Genomic DNA, 23,498 nt, shown 5'->3' with positions numbered 1-23,498 from the left:
ACCATATCAACTAACAAAAGAAATAAATCCTCTAACCAAAGAATTATTCCCTCTACAAAAAAAAAAAAAAAATAAAAAATAAAAATTATATCAACTAACAGATACAACATAATCAAAAAAATAAATAAATAAATAAATAAAATAAAATAAAAATTACTCACCTATCAAATAGTCACCAAACAAGTATTAAATAACCAAAGAATTATATCCACTAAGGCTCTAACTAAAGAATTATATCCTCTAACACAAAACATAATGCATATCAACTATTAGAGGATATATATATAGTTCATTGGAGGATATATATTATTATTTGATAGAGGAAATGTACAATTTGTTGGAGAACGTGTATTATTTGACAGAGGATATGTAGAGTTCGTTGGACGATATATATTATTTTATAAAGGATATGTATTGTATATTGGAGGATATGAATTATTTGATGGAGGACATGTACAATTTGTTAAAGGATATATATTATTTGATAGAGGATATGTACAATTATTAGAAGATACATATTATACGATAGAGAAAATGTAGTTTGTTGATGGATATGTATTATTTGATAGAGGATATGTACAATTTGTCTGAGGATATTTAATATTTGATGGAAGTCATGTATAATTTGTTGGAGGTTATGTATTATTCGATTGAGGATATGAACAGCCTCTTAGAGGATATATAATATTTGACGGAGGATATGTACAATTTGTTAGAGAATATGTATTATATGATAGAGGATATGTATAGTTTGTTGAAGGATATGTGTTATTTAATAGAGGATATGTACAATTTGTCTAAGGATATGTAATATTTGACGGAAGTCATTATAGTTTGTAGGAGGTTATAAATTATTCGATGGAGGATATGAACAGTTTGTTCGAGGATATATGATATTTGACGGAGGATGTGTACAATTTGTTAGAGAATATGTATTATATGATAGAGGACATGCATAATTTGTTGAAGAATATCTATTATTTGATGGAGAATATGTACAATTTGTCTAAAGATATGTAATATTTGATGGAAGTCATGTATAGTTTGTTGGAGGTTGCGTATTATTCGATGGATGATATGAACAGTTTGTTCGAGGATATATAATATTTGATGGAGGATATGTACAATTCTATAAGATTATATATATATATATATATATATATATATATATATATATATATATATATATATATATATATATATATATATATATATATATATAGTTTGTTGGAGGATATATATTATTAGATAGAGGTTATAATTAGTTTGTCGGATAATATGCATTATTTGACAGATTTATGTAGATTTTATTAAATGATTTCATTATAGATTTTATTAAATGATTTCATTATTTCAATAGAGGAAATATTTAGAGAAAAAGAGGATATCATTAATTCAATAAAGAAAATATTAATAATAACATTAAAAAAATATTAATAATATTGTTATTTTAAATAAAAATAATAACAAATACATTTTTTTCAAAAAAAAAAAAAAAAGACATGATATTACAACAATCTCATTAATTTTCTCTTGCATCTCACATTTCACAACCAACAATAACAATAACAATTCACAAATAAGAACAGCAACAAGACAACAATGATTAGCCACCAAATTTCCCCCAAATGTCCATGCGTTATCGACCAAATTAGAGCTCAATTTCGAAATCTGAAATTTGTACTTCAACCACCATCGTAACTAACACCGGTGCAGTTGAAATTTCCGAAGTTACTAGCCGGAAACCACTGTCATTCTGAAATTCAAACAGCAAAAAAACGGATTTGAGGCTAAATTTGAAGGAAGAAAGTTGGAGTTTTTGAAAAAATATGGGATTTTGACAATGAAGAAGTAGAACTACTACATCTTCCATATTTCAGCAATCGAAAGCTTAGTAGTTTTGGGGTGATGAATTTTGAGAGGTAAGTGGTAGGATTTGGGAGGAGCAAGAAAGAGTAAGGAAGATCTTCTGACATCTTCTGACATATTCCATATTCGAAAGCTTAGTAGTTTTTTTTAGGTTTGACGCATAAACAATTGGTTGCCGCTTGTCGCACCCAATAGTTTGTGTTAAAATAAAATGAAAAAGGTAACCAGGGGTTGAGATACATGCACTACTTTAATCAACTAATTTAAAATATTTTAGAATTCAACTAATCAATAAAATGCACGCAAACATCAATTGTAATGAACCTAATTAGCTAACTTATGTCCACTCCCTCTATCCCTTTATTTTTGCCTCATTTAACTTTACGTGGTCTATAAAACAAGTGTTAAAACGTTTGTATCTCAATTTTTATACGTGTAAAAATTATAAAAAGTTGATATTAATTAAATTCACGATAAGACGAAGCAAACAAGATTTCACATGACTATATTTCCTTAAGTTTATGGTCAAAGTTATCAAAGTTTGACCCATATTTTGGTAATGGGGCAAATAAGGATGGAGGGAGTGTATATGATCCTTTTCCAAATCGCAAAGACTAATGAATTGTTTGTAAATGTAGTTGTGAATTATGAAAAGGTGTAAACAACTTAAGACCTAAGATCGATTATGAGGAAATCATACATATGAATAAGACTTATTTGCTTTTATTATTGAGAAGTAAAATACAGATTTCATAAATTTAAATTTTTATAATGTGAGAATATTATAAAGCTTCCCCTCGGATCCATCTCTTAAACATGAAGGCACATTGCTTTGGCTTGTACTCGGGAGCAGTATGTCCAGCTCCCTATATAAAAAAAAAGAGAAAAATAATTGCTCAATATATAAATTCATTTTCATTGCATTCAATTATGTAATAATCTATAAAAGTTAGTTACATAAACTAACCTTAACGGTGGCAAATGTCATTCTATTAGCATATGTTCTTGTAAAGCTACATTAAAAGAGAGAATCAATATATATACAATACACAAAAATCATATTTATCATGAAATATGTACATAATAACATATTTTAAAACAAAAGATAAACAAACAACAAAAGAGATTAGTATCAAGAAAGGCATAAAACCCTAGAATTATTATGATTTATGATAATGGAAGTATCAACTTATCTAGGCCTTTATATTTTTCTAGTTTTAATTCCTTTACAATAGAAAGGAGGTCATAGAAATGAACTTTGAAAGTGACAAACATAAAATTTTCTTTGTTATAGATTATTTTGATGCTATGAATGAATAATTTGTAGCTATTAAGAAATGGCATGGAGTAAATGAGTAAACAACTTATATATTTCAAAGCTTATATCTTTATAATATGTGGAATTATTTCATCCATATTTACTAAAGTATGGAATCTTTCACGATTATTAGGAATTATTTATACATAAAACTTCTAATCAAATGTGCATATTCCTTTATAGTAAGATCCTTTATAAATGAATTTGACAAAGAATTTGTTTGAAACTCTTTATTTGATTTAATTATTAATGTTAAGATGGTTGAAAAACAAAAAATGTATTAGTTTTTATTTTTTGACAAGAACAAAAAATATTACGGAGTAGTTAAACTCTTTATTTTTTATCAATCATTAGTGATGGAAGGAATACATACCTTTTGGCTTTCTTATTTTTATGAAAATAATACTCCCTTCGTTTTTTTTATATATATAAAAAAAATGCATTATTTGGTGATGCGCGGAGTTTTAGGAGAGTAATACTATATTGTGAGTGGATGAATAATTTATTAAAGTAAAAGTAAAATTGGGACCATGAAAGAAAAGTATGTGAGAGAAAGTAAATTTTTTTACAGTATTATTTAAGTTGGGACTACGGAATAAAGATAAATGATAAAATAATTAAAGTAGGTTTAAAGTAAAAGAGAGAAATAATAAAATATAGTATAAAGTTACTAAAAGTGATGCATTTAAAAAATAAAAAAGAAAAAGATATATGCAGCCCATAAGAAGCTAAAAATGGAAAGAATTGACAATAAATAAACATTTATTACACCGATTTAATCGTAAATTATCGATAAATTCCCAACTTAATACTAAAAAAGGAAGTATATTAAATGCTTATATGCATAGCATTACCCTTAAAAAAAACACCCACAATAAGAAAGCGATGCATTTAAAAAAAATGAAGAGAGTTAATCATATGATAATTTACTCAAATTAAATATGTAAATTATTCTGAAAAGCAAAAGTATACATTATATTGTTTAAAAAATTTCCCGAGTCTAAAATATGTACCTAATGGATATATACTAGTTTTACTGGTACTGCATATGCTTGATCCTTATTTGAATCACATGGTAAGCCAATAAAATTTTAATATGTAATTTTTGCACTCCAAAAAAAAATGAGAGAGAGAGAAAATGATGAAAACTTGCATCTTACCCGGCTATTTGGCCATCAACCAGCCATTTTCTTCAATCATCAATAATTGAGTAATTCAAGGATCTTATCCATGCTTGCGTTCCCAGGAATGGGACAATCATGTCATGGTCTCCACTAAGCAATAAAATCAACAAAATTGTTACATGATTAAAGTATTTAAGCATAATGTTAGGAGATCACAAATTTAAACATGAGATGTATGCAAACCTGTATATGAGTGATCGAAAGCCTTTGGCACTTATTTCCTCGTGGTATGGAACACTATTTGGAACCTCATAAGAATAGTTGAATTTATAACTACATCTTATCTAATTTCCAGTAGTTTCCTATAATATAGTAAAATAGTTAAGATTTTTTTTTATTTGTTTTATTTTTTGGGTGTAACATGAAGATTGCTGAATTATATGCTCATCACAGATACCTCACGAACATGAAGAGCCTTTTGAACACTTTTCTAATTCATCCACTGTTTAGCAACTAAATATCCTTCTTTCTAAAAGAAAAGGTGGTAGAACAGTGTTAGCTATATATAATTTGCAAAATCAATATTAAAATAAGTTTAATACTCAGACTCTTTATTGGGATGGAGTAGTCGATTGTTTTGTAACAAAATGCATATCCACATACTAATACAAGTTCTTTTAACGCAATTTGTCCTCTCGCATAAACCTAGATAACTTTCATACTGAAGATCACCAACTAAGGGTATTCATATGCGCTTTCTGACTAACATGCAATCATTAGGTTAACCCTAAACCTGTTTATCTATGTTGGTTGAATTTAATGCACAAATAAAACTATTATTGGTGATCACTTGAATTATAATCATATAGCCTAAACAAGATTATTAATTATCTTATTAAGCGTGATTAATAGTACAAATTCCCTTTAGGCATGCATAAAAGGCGTGATAAGCAATAACAATAATAATCATCAAGCAACATAATAACAATCATCATAATCATCATTATAATCATGTTAATAATAAATCTTAAATATAATAGCAAGATCCTAGGCATGATACTAACAAGATTAATAACAAACCCTAACATGTCACTAAACATTAAAGATCAGAGTTTTATCCCTAACATGATACTAACATGCTATTAGAAAAGAGTAAAAGGCACCCTAAACATGCTATTAGAAAGCAATAATAACATCCTAACATGATACTAGGAATTAGACAAATTTAAACATGCTTTCTACAAGAATAGAGCAATAAGATTACATACCTTGATGCCTCGTACCTCTTTCTAATAACAAAATACACGCGTTAGTAACTTCAAGGAAGATATAAATCAAAACAATCAAATTAAATAATTGAAATCGAGATTTAGGACCAAACCCTCAGAAATATCAAACCTTTCACGTCTAGGGCGAAGGCAACTTCGAACTTGGCTAGGTGTGTCTAGTACTAATGAATGTGGAATTTTGTAAGAGCTAGAGAGATGAGAGCATAGATGATTGTAAATTGATTGTTGATTATTGATGATTGTAGATGATTAAAAACGGAGATTCAGGACCCTATTTATAAGAAAACAGTCCGAAAATATGTAGAATTTGATAAGGAATAAAACTCCACGCTGTCGCTGCAAAACCGACCTTGTCGCCAGGCGACAGGGTTTGTCACGTAGCGACAGGGTCTGTCGCGTGGCGACAGGCCTGTCGTCTGGCGACAGCCTGGATTTCTACGCGCTTTCAACACGAAGTCCACATATGGATCAAAATCGATTTGTGAAGTCCGTATGAAACTGAAATCGTATTTTCCATAAAATAATATTTTATTCCAAATAAAACTTTATCAAAATATAATTATTAATTCTAATTCTATTAGGATTAAAGAGAACCCTCTAGAGAATTCTAGAAGACTATAATTTATTCTAATAACTTTAGGAATAATAATTAATATTGGGCCCTCCCTTAGATCATTGGGCCGTAAGTAAAGATCAAACCGGACCCAGTTTAGTATTTTAGCCATAACTTCCTCATTATTCATCGGAATTGGGCTTATAATATATCATTGGAAAGCTCTTTGCAAGCCCCATCCAACTACACTATTATTGGACCCTTGTTGTGGACCAAACTAAACTGGATTGGCTGTTTTCATAAAATAGAGTTGTTTTCGAAAACAGAAAAAAAGAATTTAATAAAAACCAACCGCAACACTTGACTTTTCACACTTTCACCTCATTCGATAATCATTCGACGCAAAAGTATTCATCACTGGGTTTGGTTTTTGGGAAGACACATTTGGGTGTCTACAGTAATATATCACTTATCAACATAGGCTTATAATTTTATTTATGGCAAAAATGTGAAAATATTAAAGTAAAATTAACATTAATTACCCGATTGATGTGAGATTTTGTCATGCATAAACTTAATACGGAGTATAATTTTAAGTAATATATTAATTAGTTATCTAACGCCTCAATCGAGAAGATTATTTGTATATGCGAGTTCAACACTACAATTTTATTTGTTAAAACCGTGCATCACACGAGGCTAATCTAGTACAAATAATATAATTGGGAAACAAAAAGGAATAATAAGTATTAACCTTGAGATTTAGGAATGGTAGTGCCCCTCTTTCATTATCTACACACAAATTAGCACGGAGAAAGTTATGTCAGCAACAAAAAATACATACCATAACTTTTATTTATATTAGTGTAACTTACCATAAACCATGTCTATAAAGTATAGGGGAAGAGTAAATCTTGTGTATGAGTCACCTCCAAGGTATAGAGGATTTGAAAGGAATTATGGATTATTGAGCAGCCACTGCATTTGATTATAACACAAATAGATTGCTTAACATAATTGTGTTCATTAAAAAGAAATCTACACTAGTCTAAATAATATATCATACTTAATGCAACTTAACATAAACTATTCCGATAATCTATAAAAAAAATTATCTTATCTAGATAATAATATTTTACAATTTCACATGAAAAAATAAGTTCAATAGAAAAACATTTAGAGATGAAGGGAGTAAACGATTCACCAAAGGAAAATTGTACAAATTTCACCTTTTTTAAAAATTGATTAATGTTATGAGATGCCTTGAAATCCCAAGAGTAATTGGTACGAGATGTTTCAGCATAAGAGAAGCCAGCACCCGCAAGAAAATCCACAAAGAGTATGCTTGCAATCTTGGGATTTCAATTGTCACAATGCAAACAAGAAAAAAAATGATAATCCCCTCTTTTTTTATTTAATTTTTTTTTTAATTTTTGTTGTGCAAGTGCAAATATAAATAACATATGAAAGCCAAGAGAAAATTTTATTTGTAGTTAGATAAAAATAAGTAATGAAAGTTTACCTTAGTCCATGCATATTGCCTCAAGAAAAATTTGGGTATAGTCTCAACATTATCCACCTCTTCAAGTTGTATAGGTCTTAAACATTCAAGTTGTATATAGGTAAGCAAAATTAGATATAAATGATAAATCGTATGTTTTTCATTCATTGTCAAGAATAAAAGGGTTTACTTTGCCGCATTTACTATAGTTAATGTATGGTTCAAAAGAGACTAAGGGGCCGTTTGGTTCGCTCAGGGGAATCGGAATGGAATGATGGAATGAGTTGACCCTGATTTAGCCTGGTTGTTTGGTTGTGTCCATGAAACGGAATGAACTGTTCATTGATTTCCTTTGTGACTGTTTGGTTCAAGCCAGGGAATCAAAGTATGAGTTTTTAAATTCCTTTTTATTTTTCCCAATGATAACCTATTATAAACCTGTTTTTTCATGAAATAAAAATTGAAGAACTGGTTATGAAAAAAATATGATAAACCTGTATCATATTTTCTTATAAAATGACAAAAAAATTAAGCAAAAAAAAATTAAAATATAATTCCAAATACATATTATATCCATATCAAATTATCAATATATCCAGATCAAATTAGCAAATTGTCGTCCTCCCCAAAAATTATAAAAAAATAAAAAATAAAAAAAAAGTGAAGAAAGTATAGCAGCAAGCCGGTCTTCCCAAAAATTAAAAAAAAAATTAAAAAAAAAGTTGAAGAAATACCAGTTCGTCCTCCCCAAAATTCAAAAAAAAAAATTAAAATACAAACCTTGAAGAAATAAGCAGCAGTAAACATCAATTACACACAATAGTTCAAGAATAATAATTGTAGTTTCTTCAACAGTTCATGAAAAAGAACAAAAAAAGAGTTGATTAAGCTATAAAAATTGAAGAAAAAAAATCAGGAGCATGAAGTCGCCGGTCGAAGTCGCTGGCCGTTGTACCTTTTCCGTCGGAGGTCGTCGCCAGTGTAAGTTCTCCGGTCGCTGTTGTGGTGGCCGGAGGTCAGACTTCAGGTGACGGCTATGGGAGTTTTTAGGGTTAAGAGAAGAGAGAGACTGATTGAGTGATGGGTAGTGAGGGGGGAATGGGAATGGGAAAGTGTAGGGGCGTAGGGAATGAGAGTAGAGGGTTTTTGGGTTAAGTCAAAAATAAAAAGGGGTAAAGGGAATGATAGAAATTGATAAACAAACGACAACAAACGGAATCATTCCCATTCCCTTTCCTGAAACCCCCCAACCAAACGCCCCCTAATAAATTCAAAAAACTTTAGTTATCTCGATTATTATAAAGTAAAAACATACAAGAGAGAAGCTCATTAACGGATCTCAAAATGAAGTTGCATCCTAATCGGCAATATGATGAGTAAGCCATTTAGGTTATGGAGTACCTATTTCATAGAGGATGGCAGACATTGCAGAGCAAAGAGGGCCTCCGGTTAGCCAGAGAATCACCGGATCTTGTTTTGGATTGTTTTCGGACTCAAAGAAATAGTAAAATAGTTGAGCCTCTTCTTCTTCATCCACTCCAACGTACCTATCAAATATCATAACAAAAAATTGGGCTCAAGTTATCTTAAAAGTCAAGCCAAGTTGTTGGCATGTCCATGCCCAAAACACACGTGGCCCAAAATTTTTAAGGGCCTCAATCTAGTAAAAGTACTTTGTACATCTAGAAAACGTTCACTACAACATTTTATTGGAGGTATATGAATTTAATTGGCCTAAGTTTATAGGAAATTTTGAATTTTAACACCACAAAAAAAAAAAATGGAAAAGTGGTTTTTAACACTACAAAAAAAAAAAAAAAAAAAATTAATACCACAAATTTTTTATAAAATTTGATTTTACCACCACCTAATGGTTGCCATCCAAAAATCCGTTAAGTGGGGTTCATTGTACCACGTGTCATTATATTAATAGTTTTAAAAATAGAAAAATTAAAAAAAAAAAAAAACCCTAAACTAACCCAGCCAACCCCATTCCCACCGCTGGCAAGGCGCACCGATTGCTACCCCACATAAACACTCTCGTTCCCAGCCCTAGCCGCCACAAACTCCATCCCCTCCCTTTCCCTTCCCCAAACTAACAAAACCTCCCAACGGCCGCTTAAAATAGGCGGTCGTTTTTCAAACCACCCTAAATCGACAACAATCAACGGCCACTAACGGTCGAAAGCGACCAATTTAGGGCCTAAGTGATCGATCTCGACCATAAATCGGTCGTTTTCGACCCTTAGAACCCGTTTTTTGTGGCGGTTTTGGGTAGTTCGAAAAACGACCACCCGTTTTTGGTGGCCATTGGGGCAAGGTTGTCGATTTTAGTGAGGGGGGAAGGGAGGGGGCGTACAATTCGGCAAATTTGGCTAGGAACGGGGGTGTTTGGTGGGGCCGTGGCTGGCGCCGCCCAGCCGGCGGTGGGAATGGGGTGGCTGGTTAGTTTAGGGTTTTTGTTTTTTTTTTATTATTTTCTTTAAATAATATGTTGACACGTAAGCAATGTGGACCCTATTAACGGATTTCATCCATAAACAAGTTAAGTGGTGGTAAAACGCATTTTTTTGAAATTTCGTGGTATTAAAATAAAAGATTTTTTTTTTTGGTAGTGTAAAAATCCATTTTATGACTTTTTGTGGTGTTAAAATCTAAAAAATCCTAAGTTTATAATTAGCACATGGCCCTAATTTGATTTGGAGGACCATATCCATATAAACTAATTTAGTTCACTATTTGTCCTGCAATTTTGATCATGTATACTACTTTAACATGTGTTAAATGGATGGCAAATAGGGGATAAAAATAGTATTTAGATATGGAGTACTACACGTTATAGACACCCAAATGTGTCTCCCCAAAACCAAACCCGGTGATGAATCTTTTCACGTCGAATCATAATTGAATGAAGTGAAAGTATGGAAAGTCTAATGTTGCGGTTAGTTTTTATTTCTCTTCTTTCTCTCTGTTTTCGAAAACCTATTTTATGAAAATAGTCAATCCAGTTTAGTTTGGTCCATGACAAGGGTCCAATAATAGTGTAGTTGGACTGGGCTCGAAAAGAGATTTCCAATGATATATTATAAGCCCAATTCCGATGAATAATGAGGAAGTTATGGCCAAATTACTAAACTGGGCCCGGTTTGACCTTTATATGCGGCCCAATGATCTAGAGGAGGGCCCATTATGATTTATGATTCCTAATGCAATTAGGATTGATTATAGTCTTCTATACTACTAAAATTTAGCCAAATTGCGACCGCCTCTGACAGTCGTTGAAAATAGCAAAAACGGTCACAGAACTTAATTGCGACCGTCAACGGTCGTAACGTGGTGGTCGTTATTCTTATGGTCGCAAAAAAAATAAATTACGACCGTTTGACAGTCGCAAATTTTTTTGCGACCGTTTTTATATTTTCAACGACCGCTTGGACGACGGTCGCAAATATATATAATTGCGACCGGCATACGAAGCGGTCGCAAATCTGGAAATTAGCGACCGCTTAAGGCCGTCGCAAAGAGTTTAAAAAAAACAAAAAAAAGCCGCACCCACTTTCCTGTGAATGCAGCCTGCCTCATCACCTTTACCCACCCTAAAACACCTTTACCCACCTTAAAACACCACCAGCCACCTCGTAAATATCACCCAACCACCATAATCTCCATCCCTTTGCCGTGAAAACCCCAACCCTTTGCTGTAAAAACCCCAATCGGCCACAACAAAAGCCACCCTCAACAAAATTTATGAAAATAAAACCCAATTAAACCAACTAAAATTAACGAAAAACAAATCTAAAAATAACAAAAATCAAACAATTTCACTTTAAATATCAAACCCAAAAATTAATGACAATTAAACCACGAAATTAAACCAAAATTACTCGAAAATCAAACCAAAAAATCAACAAAATCAAACCCACTAAAACAAACTAGGCCAAAAACAAACAACAAAAACAAAACAACCAAAAACGAAACAAAAATTAACCAAAAACTAAACGAAAATTACCCAAAAATCAGACCCAAAAATCAACAAAAACAAAATCAAACCCACTAAAACTAAAAACAAACAACAAAAATCAAACAAAACAACCAAAAACGAAACGAAAATCAACCAAAAATTAAACGAAAATAACAAAAATGAAACAAAAAATAAATCAAAAACATGAAAACATACCTCAAACTTTGAATTTCACCTCAAATTTGGTTTAATAAGGCCAAATTCGGCCATAAAAAAGTCTAGATTTAGACTTTTCATGGTCGAATTCCACCTTAAAAACCATTAAATGTACTTGTTGAGAAAATCGAACCCGAACTCGCCAATAAAACCGCCCGCGGTCGTTTTCCTTTAAGGAGGAGGAGAGCCAGTGAAGATTGTGGTGGAGGAAATATGGTGGCGGGGGAAAGATGGTGGCAAAAATCGGTGAAGGGAAGAGAGGAAACAGAGAGGAGAGAGATAAGAGGAAGTAAATTAGAGATTCAGAGGAAAGAAAAAGAAGAGAGGAGAGGAAAGAGAAAGAGGAGCGGCGTGAGGTTAGTTAATTAGGGTTGGAGTGAGATGGGTGTAGTTATATACCCGAATTTTTTTATATAAAAAAAAGCTTTTTGCGACCGTCTTTGACGGTCGCAAATAATGACATTTACGACCGTCTCTTTGACGGTCGCAGATTATGACATTTACGACCGCCTTTGACGGTCGCAGATTATGAAATTTACGACCGTCTCTTTGACGGTCGCAGATTATGACATTTCCGACCGCCTTTGATGGTCGCAGATTATGAAATTTACGACCGTCTCTGTGACGGTCGCAGATTATAACATTTACGACCGTCTTTGGCGGTCGCAAACGATTTATTTTAATTTAGAATTATTTTTAATTGTTCAAACATCGTAGCGACCGTCTAAAAGGTTAAAAACGGTCGCAAAACGGTCGCAAATTTGCGACCGTTGTCAAAGCAGTCGTAAGATTGCGACCGCATAAAAAACGGTCGCAAATTTCATATTTTGCGACCGATTTTCAGACGGTCGTAAAAAAACGGTCGCAATTTAGCCGAATTTTAGTAGTGCTAGAATCTTCTAGAAGGTTCTTTTGAATCCTAATGTGATTAGCATTGATAATTGAGTTTTTTGAGTTTTATTTAGAATAAAAGAAGTGTTTTAAATAAAATCACGGTTTTTCCCCTCGTACGCTTAATTATATCAAAATATGAGAACGTGTGAAAAAATGTCTGCAGCGCCGCACCACAGGCTGTCGCCTGGCGACAGGGGCTATTGCAGCGACAGCGTCGTGTTTTATTCCTCTTGAAACTCTAATTCCTTTTTTATCATATTCCGACTGATTTTCATTATAAATAGGGTCCTTAAACCTTCGTTTTCAATCATCAAAAAATCATCAACTCTCATTAAGAATTTCTTGATACTCTCTCTCTTTTTCTAAACCTTCCCTCAAACAAAATTCCGCATTCACAAGATCTAGACATACCTAGCCAAGTTCGAAGTTGCCTTCGCCCTAGACGTGAAAGGTTTGATATTTTTGAGGGTTTGGTCCCAAATCCCTATTTCCATTATTTAATTTAATTGTTTGTTTTATATTTTCCTTGAAGTTACTAACGTGTGTATTTTGTTATTAGAAAGAAATACGAGGCATCCAAGTAAGTACTTTAATTGTTTAATTGATCTTATGATATAGAAATCATGTTAAGATTGTTATTTTGGTTCCTAGTATCATGTTAGGATGCTTTCCTTAGTATGATATTTAGGGTGAATTGCTTATATCAATTATGATTTCTAGGATGCTTCCTATTTTCCTTCTTAATATCATGTGAGTATCATGTTAGGAATAAAGCTTTGATTTTTATTATTTAGTGACATGCTAGGGTTTGTTATTCATCTTGTTAGTATCATGCCTAGGATCTTGCTAATATTATTATGCTTTAAGATTGAGATTATGATTATAATGATGATTATTATTATTATTATGTTGCTTGATATATTTTCTTATTGTTATTGCTTGATCACGCCTTTTATGAATGTTTAAAGGGAATTTGTACTTGTAATCACGCTTAATAAGATAATTAATAATCTTGTTTAGGCTAATATGATTATAATTCAAGTGATCGCCAATAATAGTTTGTTTGTGCATTAATATTCAACCATCATAGATAAACAGGTTTAGGGTTAATCTGTTGTTTTTATGTTAGTCGGAAAGCGCACATGAGTACGAGTAGAATAAAGTAGAGGCCTATTATTAGGGCAGGTTCAATCTCTTTTAGGTTGGATTTGTACCTTCATCCCCGAACACCAGTCATGGTTCCAGACCTATTAGAGTTAACGATCTCATGGATCGTTAAGGGGCGAATCTTCACCTTGTGAACGGTTTACAAGTTCCCACGACATCCCTTGCTTCTCGCTGCGAGCGGCTCCTCGGTGCGGTGAAAGAGTAGAAGCGCTGTCCCCTTCGGTCAAGTTGCTTGTGCCTGCTGTTACCTACCGTAGGACCTCCGTCCCCGAAGCGAAGAAACTTGTTGGCGACTCTTTTTCTCTAGCTTCCTTCCCTTTGGACTCTACCATGCTTAAGTGTATGATCACAATGGGGTTCAAGTTTGGGGTAATGCTTGAAATATTCCCCACAGTTTTTGGCGACTCCACAGGGGAGGATTTCTATTTTAATTCCTAAAATTTATTTTGGCAATAATTTAGAATGAGTGGATGAGACTCGAAAAGTTCTAAGTATTTCATGTGCGTAATTTTGATTAACATTATTGTCATATGCATAAAAAAGGTTCTCATTGGAAAGACCATCCGTAATGAGTCAAAAAACATAGGATTTTTTTACACGAGGAAATTTGAGGAATATCTTTCACAACTAGAACCGAAATAATGCTGCGAAAAACTGGAAAATTTTACAAACACAGAAAGCTGCTGAGGCATGTAGGAACTAGCGTCTAGAAAACAAAGTCTATCGCCGAAGATTTGGCGCTATCGCCGAGCGACAATTCTGTCGCCAGGCGACAGGACTATATCCCGGCGACAGTCTCTGTTGGCTGGCGCTGCATTCTTCTAATACCGAGCCAGAAATATGAGTTCTAATTTTGACCAGTTCTAGCACTGTTGGCTCGATTCTACTTCCTGATTGAGTTTTTCTCACTTTTCTGAAACCCATATGTGTTCTACATATGGACATAACCCTCTGGGAATTCATGCTCCATCTACTTGATTGAACGCTCTGAGCAATAAAGGGTACATCCGAGAATGTTGAATTCACCAAACCATGGAAGCGAGTTTAACTCGCGGGGTCCCATCCACCCGCGCCAACCCTTCCAAAGGTAAGGCTTCCGCGCGGTGCATCAGGACTCATAACCATGGACCCTCTTTAACTAACCCATATCCCGAACTTTAGAGAACTAGAGCCATGGTTAGGTTGCAAACTCATTACATCATATTGTGACTACTTGTGCATTCTTTGCTTGTGCATACTCTATGTGTGTTTTCCTAACCGTTTGTTTGACTTGTGATTAAGTCTAAATAAATTAATTAATGACCAAAAGGATTTTGCCTTATTAATTAATTAATTAATTTGGGTAATCAAAGTTTAATAAATTAATCAGAATTGACTTAGTACGATTTTAGGCCTGTCCCGGAGAGTAAAAATACTGAAAGCAGTCCCAGATTAATACTCCAGTAATGGCGCAAAAATGTGGGCTGCAGCGCCACACGCTGCTATGCAACGCCGAGCAACAACCCTGTCGTCAGGCGCTGCACTGCAGCGGGCGGCGACAGTGCTATTGCTTTGGCGACAGTTCAGGATTTTGCTCGAGTCATCACGACAAGTCTAATTAAACAGTTTGCTAATCAGTTCGATTATTTTATTAATAACAGTACCCTTGTTTAGTCCTTAATTGAGTCTAGGCACTTAGTCCCATGGTCTTACACAAGAGTCAAAACATGTCACCTACACTCACTACTAAAGCACACACCTAATATGTCACATTTTGACCATGTCTAGAGAGTCTTGTATGCGCGTCCTTTCCGTCATTTGAGTTGATGGTCCACTTTATTCCTAAATTCTTCCATATATTCCCATATACATCATTTTTTCACTCTCTACATACTTTTTCATACCTATCATTCTCCCCTTTCTTCCATGATCTCTTCCCATCTATTGCATGTTGAATAGAGCTTGAGTCAAAAATGAAAAACTTACCCTTAACTCTCCTTCCCACAGCGCGTGGTCAAGAAAGGAAGGGCGTTTAATCAAGGACAACCTCTTCGTTCAAGTTCAACTTTTTGATAAACCAGTCAGTCGGAAAAGAAAAGCTAAGAAGATAATGGCGAGTCAAGAAGAAGTCAATGAGCTTAAGAAACAAATGGCCATCGTGACTGAGGTGTTGAAGGCCTTAACCCTTCAAATCAATGACCCTGTAAAGCAACAACAAATGGAGCTCATGCAAGAGAGTTTGAGCAAAATATCCAATGACTATAGATTCCAGGGCATTAGCTCGTAAGGGGTCTCGGTGGACAAGGAGCTTCTTCCACAGAAGTTCAATGCCAGTGACATCCCTAAGTTCAAGGCAACAGATAACCCTTATTTCCGCTTAAGAGCGTTTGAAACAATAATGAATATTAAGGGGATAGATAAGAAAAATTTTCATACATTGTTTTCTTTATCACTCGAAACTGTGTGCCAACAATGTTTCTTTTCCCTTGACAAGGAGAAAACCTCTACTTGGGATGCCATTGTAAATGCTTTTATTGATAGGTACAAGTGTAATATTTAATTTGAAACTGATCATAGGGAACTTGAGATACTTAAACAAAAAGAAAATGAAGGTTTTACTTTTTTCTTTAATAAATGGAGGGAAACCTCTGCTAAGATGATTGAGGTACCGACTGAAAAAGAATCCGTGAGATTGTTCGTAAAGAACCTTCAGGAAAAATATTCTAAACATCTCAAGTATCAAAACTTGAATACCTTTAAGGCTGTCTATGACATTGGAATTAATATTTAAAACGACCTTGCAAAGCAAAAAGCTACTAACAATATCAACAACAGTGGCTGGAAAGGAAAGAAGAACGACAATCCTTCTTTTCGAAAACGCCCACTCTAGTAACAATGTTAGTACCTTTGATCTCAATGAAGTCTTAGTCATGTATAACCAAGGGTCTAAAAAACAACTAAGGAAAGATTTCACTCCTATTGGGATGAGCTATGATGCTGCGTTGGATTGACTCCATGCCAAGGGACTCTTTACTCCCATTGGACCTATTCAAGATCCCGCGCCCGAAAAAAGATTGCCTAGTTGGAACCCAAGTTCACATTGCAAGTACCATCAAGGTAGGGGTCATACTACTGAGAGCTGTTGGAAGCTAAAAGAGGCCATCCAATACTTAATCGATAATAACAAGCTTCCCATACCTCCAGCCAGCAAGAAGAGCGAGTGATGATAAAGCAAACGATACAAGACAAGAGGCGAGCTTCAACGACAAGATTTCATGACCACTTTTTCTATTTCTTTTATTTATCCCTTCCCCCAATAAGTCTATCATAGACACCTTCTATTTTTCCTTAGATATACTTTGTAGATTTTTGTTTTTCCCTTTTAATAAAATGGGCATTTATTTCCTCGCATATGATCATTACATCGTGTTAAAAAAAAAGAAATCGTTGTCGAACTAAGCACAAGGTATACCAATGATTTGAGGCACCCCTTATAGCCACATTATATCTCCTTTCCCCCTTCAAATATGCAATCCTTTTTTGATAAACCACTTTGAGCCTCATCTAACGATTGACCTTTCTTTCTTCAACCCACATCTACCTAACCTTAGGATGGGATGGTGTGTAACTTATGCAATTTTCAAAGAACAAAAGCTTGAGTGATTCAAAAGATTAAAATAGCAAAATAGAAATAATAAAGTCTACAAAAGGGCAAGTGTACCAATGTCTTTGACATGAACACGTCTTTGATATGAACACGTCTCAGATTGCGTCTCTTATCGAGTGCTCGGTACCGTGCCTGAGAAACATTAATGCCAAGTGAGTGATAGACCGCATGATCGGGATTGCCCACACTTATAGAAAATATTCAAAAATGAAAAATGCAAAAGCAAAAAAGAGAGCAAAAAAATATAAAATAAAATAGATCAAAAGTGAGGAAACCTCAAGCATACAAATACAAAGATTCAAAAGCAAGGTTGCACACCTTGGGGGTTTATCTAGGGTCTTGAGCCTTTATCCTTTTCTTCTATAACCTTTAGCCTAACCACGTTACAACCCTTAAAAATACCTTTTTGAGGTATACACACACTTGTGTGAGGTTCGGCTAGAGCTACATTCGGCCTAATTCCTAACAGATACGTAGGCAACCTCACATTGAGGTGCGGCCGTAATAAAATGCATTCGCATTCACATTCACATTCACACATCATGATCATACAAGGGATATCCTATGCTCATCCCTATCTACTTAAAGCTAGACTTGGGGGCTTGATCCTTACATCATTAGCTTACCTAGCCTAAGAGTCACCACTATTTGACTCTTCTAAAAATAATATTTTTCCATACACTTAGTCTTTGCAGCCTAACCTTAGTGTCACTATCACACACATCACAGATACATGACCAAATAGTCCTTTCCTTAGGAACCCTTTGTCATGAAATCTTAAAGCATACTTTGTCATAACAAAATCACTCATCACTCATCATTGCATCACAAAGTACGAAGTGCTTAGCCTCCGTGCCTAAGTTACCCAAATACTTTCATCATTGAGTCAACAATTGAGATAGCCTAGGATGAATCCTTGCACCTTGAGAGATAGTATCAAACAACATTTGACTAAGCTCATTCAACATGCACCATCAAAAACTTCTTCCTTTTTGTGCCTTTCTTTTTCGAGAGAAAGTCGGTACCCTCCACAAAAATGACGGAAATTTTTTGAATTTTTTCTTTTTCGCATTTTGAGTCAAGCACATCCCGATACAATGCACACACGAGTCATGAGTCACATGTGTCAACTCACCTTGAGTCATGTCAAGTCAATGAGTCAAGCAACACTAAGTCTTAGGTCAACCCTAAATAAAGATAAGCAAAGTCCTATAGTTCAAAATATAAATGCAGGTGCATCCCAGCAAGCAAGAACATTCCCAGATTTTTTCAAAAAACCGTGAATATGACACATGAGATTCTTCCAAGATGAGAGGATTTACATAGATCAGTAAACTATAGATGAAGAGCTTGAATTTACAAAATATTTGAACAGATTTGGTTGAAAGGAAACGACTAAGTTCAAAGTTCGGAGCGAAACCGAGCAACGAACAGCAGCAGCAAGAGCAAAATAAGGAAGACCCGACTCCAGCGCCAGAGGATAAGGATGTCGCCTGGCGAAAACATCTGTCGACCGGCGACAGAGCGAGAACGCGGTGACAATATGTTCTAGCGTGCGCCGGTGCGGCGACAGGATACATGGCCCTCATAAGTGACTATGTGGACCTTATGCGGCAATTTCGGGTTCCTTGGTACGCCAGTTAGCCCCTATAAGCAATTTGACATGATTAAGTAATCGGCTCGATTATAATCACAGTAGGTGATCGACCTAATGAAAGATTGTCTCACTTAGCTTAAAGCGCCTAAACATTGGCTCATCGCAAAGGCACCGACATAATGGTTCACGAGCAGCAGAAGGCACCGACGTAATGGTTCACAAACAGCAAAAATGCGCCGACGTATTGGCACCGTGGAAATTACAGCAAAAAAAAAATTTGCAACAACAAAGTTCAAGCGAGCTTTAAGATCGACAAGCGTTGGTCTTTTGTAATTTTCTTTGGAACATTATCGTAACAACTGAGGATGACTCCAAGCGAAGTTATCTTCAACAGCATTCGCTAAGATTGTGGAGGTTGTCATTAAGATTTGAGAAGATAGCACGAGATGGGCGATCTTCGACAGCGTTCGTTAAGATTGTGGAAGTTGTCACCAAGATTTGAGAAGATAGCACGAGATGGGCGATCTTCGACAGCGTTCGCTAAGATTGTGGAGGTTGTCACCAAGATTTGAGAAGATAGCACGAGATAGGCGGTCTTCGACAGCATTCGCTAAGATTGTGGAGGTTGTCATTAAGATTTGAGAAGAGCGGTTTGTGATGAGGCGGTCTTCGATGACTTTTGCTATGATTGGGAAGGTCGTCACTATGATTCAAGGAAAAGGCTCGAGATGTAGCAGCATTGGTCGACGACGTTCCCTAACTTGCGGAGGGTTGTCATAAACAACTAGAGGTGATTTCAAGAGAAGTTATCTTCGATCATGTTCCCTAGCTTGCGGAAGATGGTCACAAGGCGATAGAAGATCGTTTCAAGCGAAGCAATCTTCGATAGTGTTCTCTATCTTGCAGAAAACTATCACAGCAGAAATTGGAGGCAATTACAAGCGTAGCAGTCTTCAGGCGGTATCCCCTAGCTTAAGGATGATCATCAAACAAAAAAGAAGCTCATTATTCAGAGACGCATGGACATATCAAAAAAAAGCTCTATGTTCAGAGACGAGTGAGCATCAAAACAGCAAGATGACATTCCCTAGCATGTGGAAGGTTGTCACAACAGCAAATGCAGCAACAAACTAGTTACTCCCAGAGACGTGTGCTCGACGGTGCAAGATACGTGTTTCTTAACTCTTTTATCTGTTTTAACTAACGCTAGTTTGCAGGTATCGGTGTTACAAGAATGATTTAGGATCGCAGAACGTTCTGAATCATTCTCCGTCCCTATCGCTACTTTGACTTTCGTTTTTGGAACTTGCGTTTCTCCAAACTTAGTCAAAGTAAGGGCTTCTGAAGACACCCATTTGTGTCTCCCCAAAACTGAACCCGGTGATGAATACTTTTCACGTCGAATCATAATCGAATGAAGTGAAAGTGTGGAAAGTCTAGTGTTGCGGTTAGTTTTTATTTCTTTTCTTTCTCTCTGTTTTCGAAAACCTATTTTATGAAAATAGCCAATCCAGTTTAGTTTGGTCCATGACAAAGGTCCAATAATAGTGTAGTTAGATTGGGCTCGAAAAAAGCTTTCCAATGATATATTATAAGCCCAATTCCGATGAATAATGAGGAAGTTATGGCCAAATTACTAAACTGGGCCCGGTTTGACCTTTATATGCGGCCCAATGATCTAGAGGAGGGCCCATTATGATTTATGATTCCTAATGCAATTAGGATTGATTATAGTCTTCTAGAATCTTCTAGAAGGTTCTTTTGAATCCTAATGTGATTAGCATTGATAATTGAGTTTTTTGAGTTTTATTTAGAATAAAAGAAGTGTTTTAAATAAAATCACGGTTTTTCCCCTCGTACGCTTAATTTTATCAAAATATGAGAACGTGTGAAAAACTGCCTGCAGCGTCGCACCACAGGCTGTCGCCTGGTGACAGGGGCTATTGCAGCGACAGCGTCGTGTTTTATTCCTCTTGAAACTCTAATTCCTTTTTTATCATATTCCGACTGATTTTCATTATAAATAGGGTCCTTAAACCTTCGTTTTCAATCATCAAAAAATCACCAACTCTCATTAAGAATTTCTTGATACTCTCTCTCTTTTTCTAAACCTTCCCTCAAACAAAATTCCGCATTCACAAGATCTAGACACACCTAGCCAAGTTCGAAGTTGCCTTCGCCCTAGACGTGAAAGGTTTGATATTTCTGAGGGTTTGGTCCCAAATCCCTATTTCCATTATTTAATTTAATTGTTTGTTTATATTTTCCTTGAAGTTACTAACGTGTGTATTTTGTTATTAGAAAGAAATACGAGGCATCCAAGTAAGTACTTTAATTGTTTAATTGATCTTATGATATAGAAATCATGTTAAGATTGTTATTTTGGTTCCTAGTATCATGTTAGGATGCTTTCCTTAGTATGATATTTAGGGTGATTTGCTTATATCAATTATGATTTCTAGGATGCTTCCTATTTTCCTTCTTAATATCATGTTAGTATCATGTTAGGAATAAAGCTTTGATTTTTATTATTTAGTGACATGCTAGGGTTTGTTATTAATCTTGTTAGTATCATGCCTAGGATCTTGCTAATATTATTATGCTTTAAGATTGAGATTATGATTATAATGATGATTATTATTATTATTATGTTGCTTGATATATTTTCTTATTGTTATTGCTTGATCACGCCTTTTATGAATGTTTAAAGGGAATTTGTACTTGTAATCACGCTTAATAAGATAATTAATAATCTTGTTTAGGCTAATATGATTATAATTCAAGTGATCGCCAATAATAGTTTGTTTGTGCATTAATATTCAACCAACATAGATAAACAGGTTTAGGGTTAATCTGTTGTTTTTATGTTAGTCGGAAAGCGCACATTAGTACGAGTAGAATAAAGTAGAGGCCTATTATTAGGGCAGGTTCAATCTCTTTTAGGTTGGATTTGTACCTTCATCCCCGAACACCAGTCATGGTTCCAGACCTATTGGAGTTAACGATCTCATGGATCGTTAAGGGGTGTAACCTTCACCTTGTGAACGGTTTACAAGTTCCTAAAACTTGTTGGCGACTCTTTTGCTCTAGCTTCCTTCCCTTTGGACTCCACCATGCTTAAGTGTATGATCACAATGGGGTTCAAGTTTGGGGTAATGCTTGAAATATTCCCCACACACGTACAATAAATGTATTATTGAATGCACTAATTAATGTTTAGCTAAAGATGACTTACCCGGTTTCGAGCGAGAAAGGAAGAGGGCCATCGAACCCGGGCAAATATTCAACCTTATGAGAGTGAACAACAGTAGCATGAGAATTCAACAGCCATAGAGTAAGACCCAACAGTTGGAAGATAACGAAGAAGCTAATGTTTGAAATACTCATTGATTTTGTTATTAGTTTTACAATTTGATCTTAGAGTTTTGTAAATATTATATGGTGTTTTGTAACTTATATATACACTTGTTATTGCATTTGTTTTGTTTTAAATAGAGAGTTATTTCAACTTGTATTGGGAAGGTTTAGCTTGAATTGCTAAAACTAGTAGAATTTGAAATTTGAAGCAACAACTTTGCTAACATGCGTAGAAATTGATGTAGAATTTGATATGGTATCGTAACAAACTTATAAATACATTGCTCGATTATGTCATTATAAATGTTAAGTTCAATTTTGGTTGGCCTTATTATTTAAAATAAACACATGGGCTATTTTCTTAGATGACAAAAAAACTTGCATATGATGTTTTGGATCTTTTAAACTTTTTGGCTGCTTAGCTCACACAATAATGAGAGCTTACTTAGCCGATTTACAAAGTAATGAGTTAATTTTAGAACACTAACGATTCGAGAATACTACTAAACTATCGATATTTTGTCGTTCAATCATACAATTTATACGTATCTGAAGATATGAGAGTATGTGACAAAGGAGATGACGTGTGAAATGATAATACTTTGCAACCACATGAGTTTTTGAGTGAAAACTAGGTACTCTCTTTATACTTCCTTCGGTTTTTTTAAGTTGACACCGTTTGACTTTTACAGTATTCACGCAATACGCTTTAACTCGCTTTTGTGCTTTATATATACGATAAAACATATTCATGTGGGATCTTGTTTGAATCGTTTCAATGTATATTTTATTAATATCTACTTTTTATAATTTTACAATGTTGATAATTAGAGATACTCCGTATTAATCGTTAAAAACATGAGTTGGAAAGCGTGATAATAGAAAGGTGTCAATTAAAAAAAAAAACAGCGGAAGTATTAAATAAGTAATCACTTTGACTTTCATACATCCAATACACATTTTGACAGTAATTTTTTATAAGCTTTTTGAAATGTGATATTATGAA

At 34.5% G+C, this 23,498-nt stretch overlaps 1 pseudogene; it reads right to left on the bottom strand.

Annotated features, from left to right (window-relative positions):
* Window positions 1-1,651: 1,651 nt before the first annotated feature.
* On the bottom strand, window positions 1,652-22,522 carry LOC145592136 (serine carboxypeptidase-like 18; annotated as a pseudogene).
* Window positions 22,523-23,498: the final 976 nt, after the last annotated feature.

Source organism: Chenopodium album, chromosome 18, assembly GCF_948465745.1.
Source record: "Chenopodium album chromosome 18, dcCheAlbu1.1, whole genome shotgun sequence".
Taxonomy (NCBI): domain Eukaryota; kingdom Viridiplantae; phylum Streptophyta; class Magnoliopsida; order Caryophyllales; family Amaranthaceae; genus Chenopodium; species Chenopodium album.
This window is presented reverse-complemented; position numbering and strand designations above follow the sequence as displayed.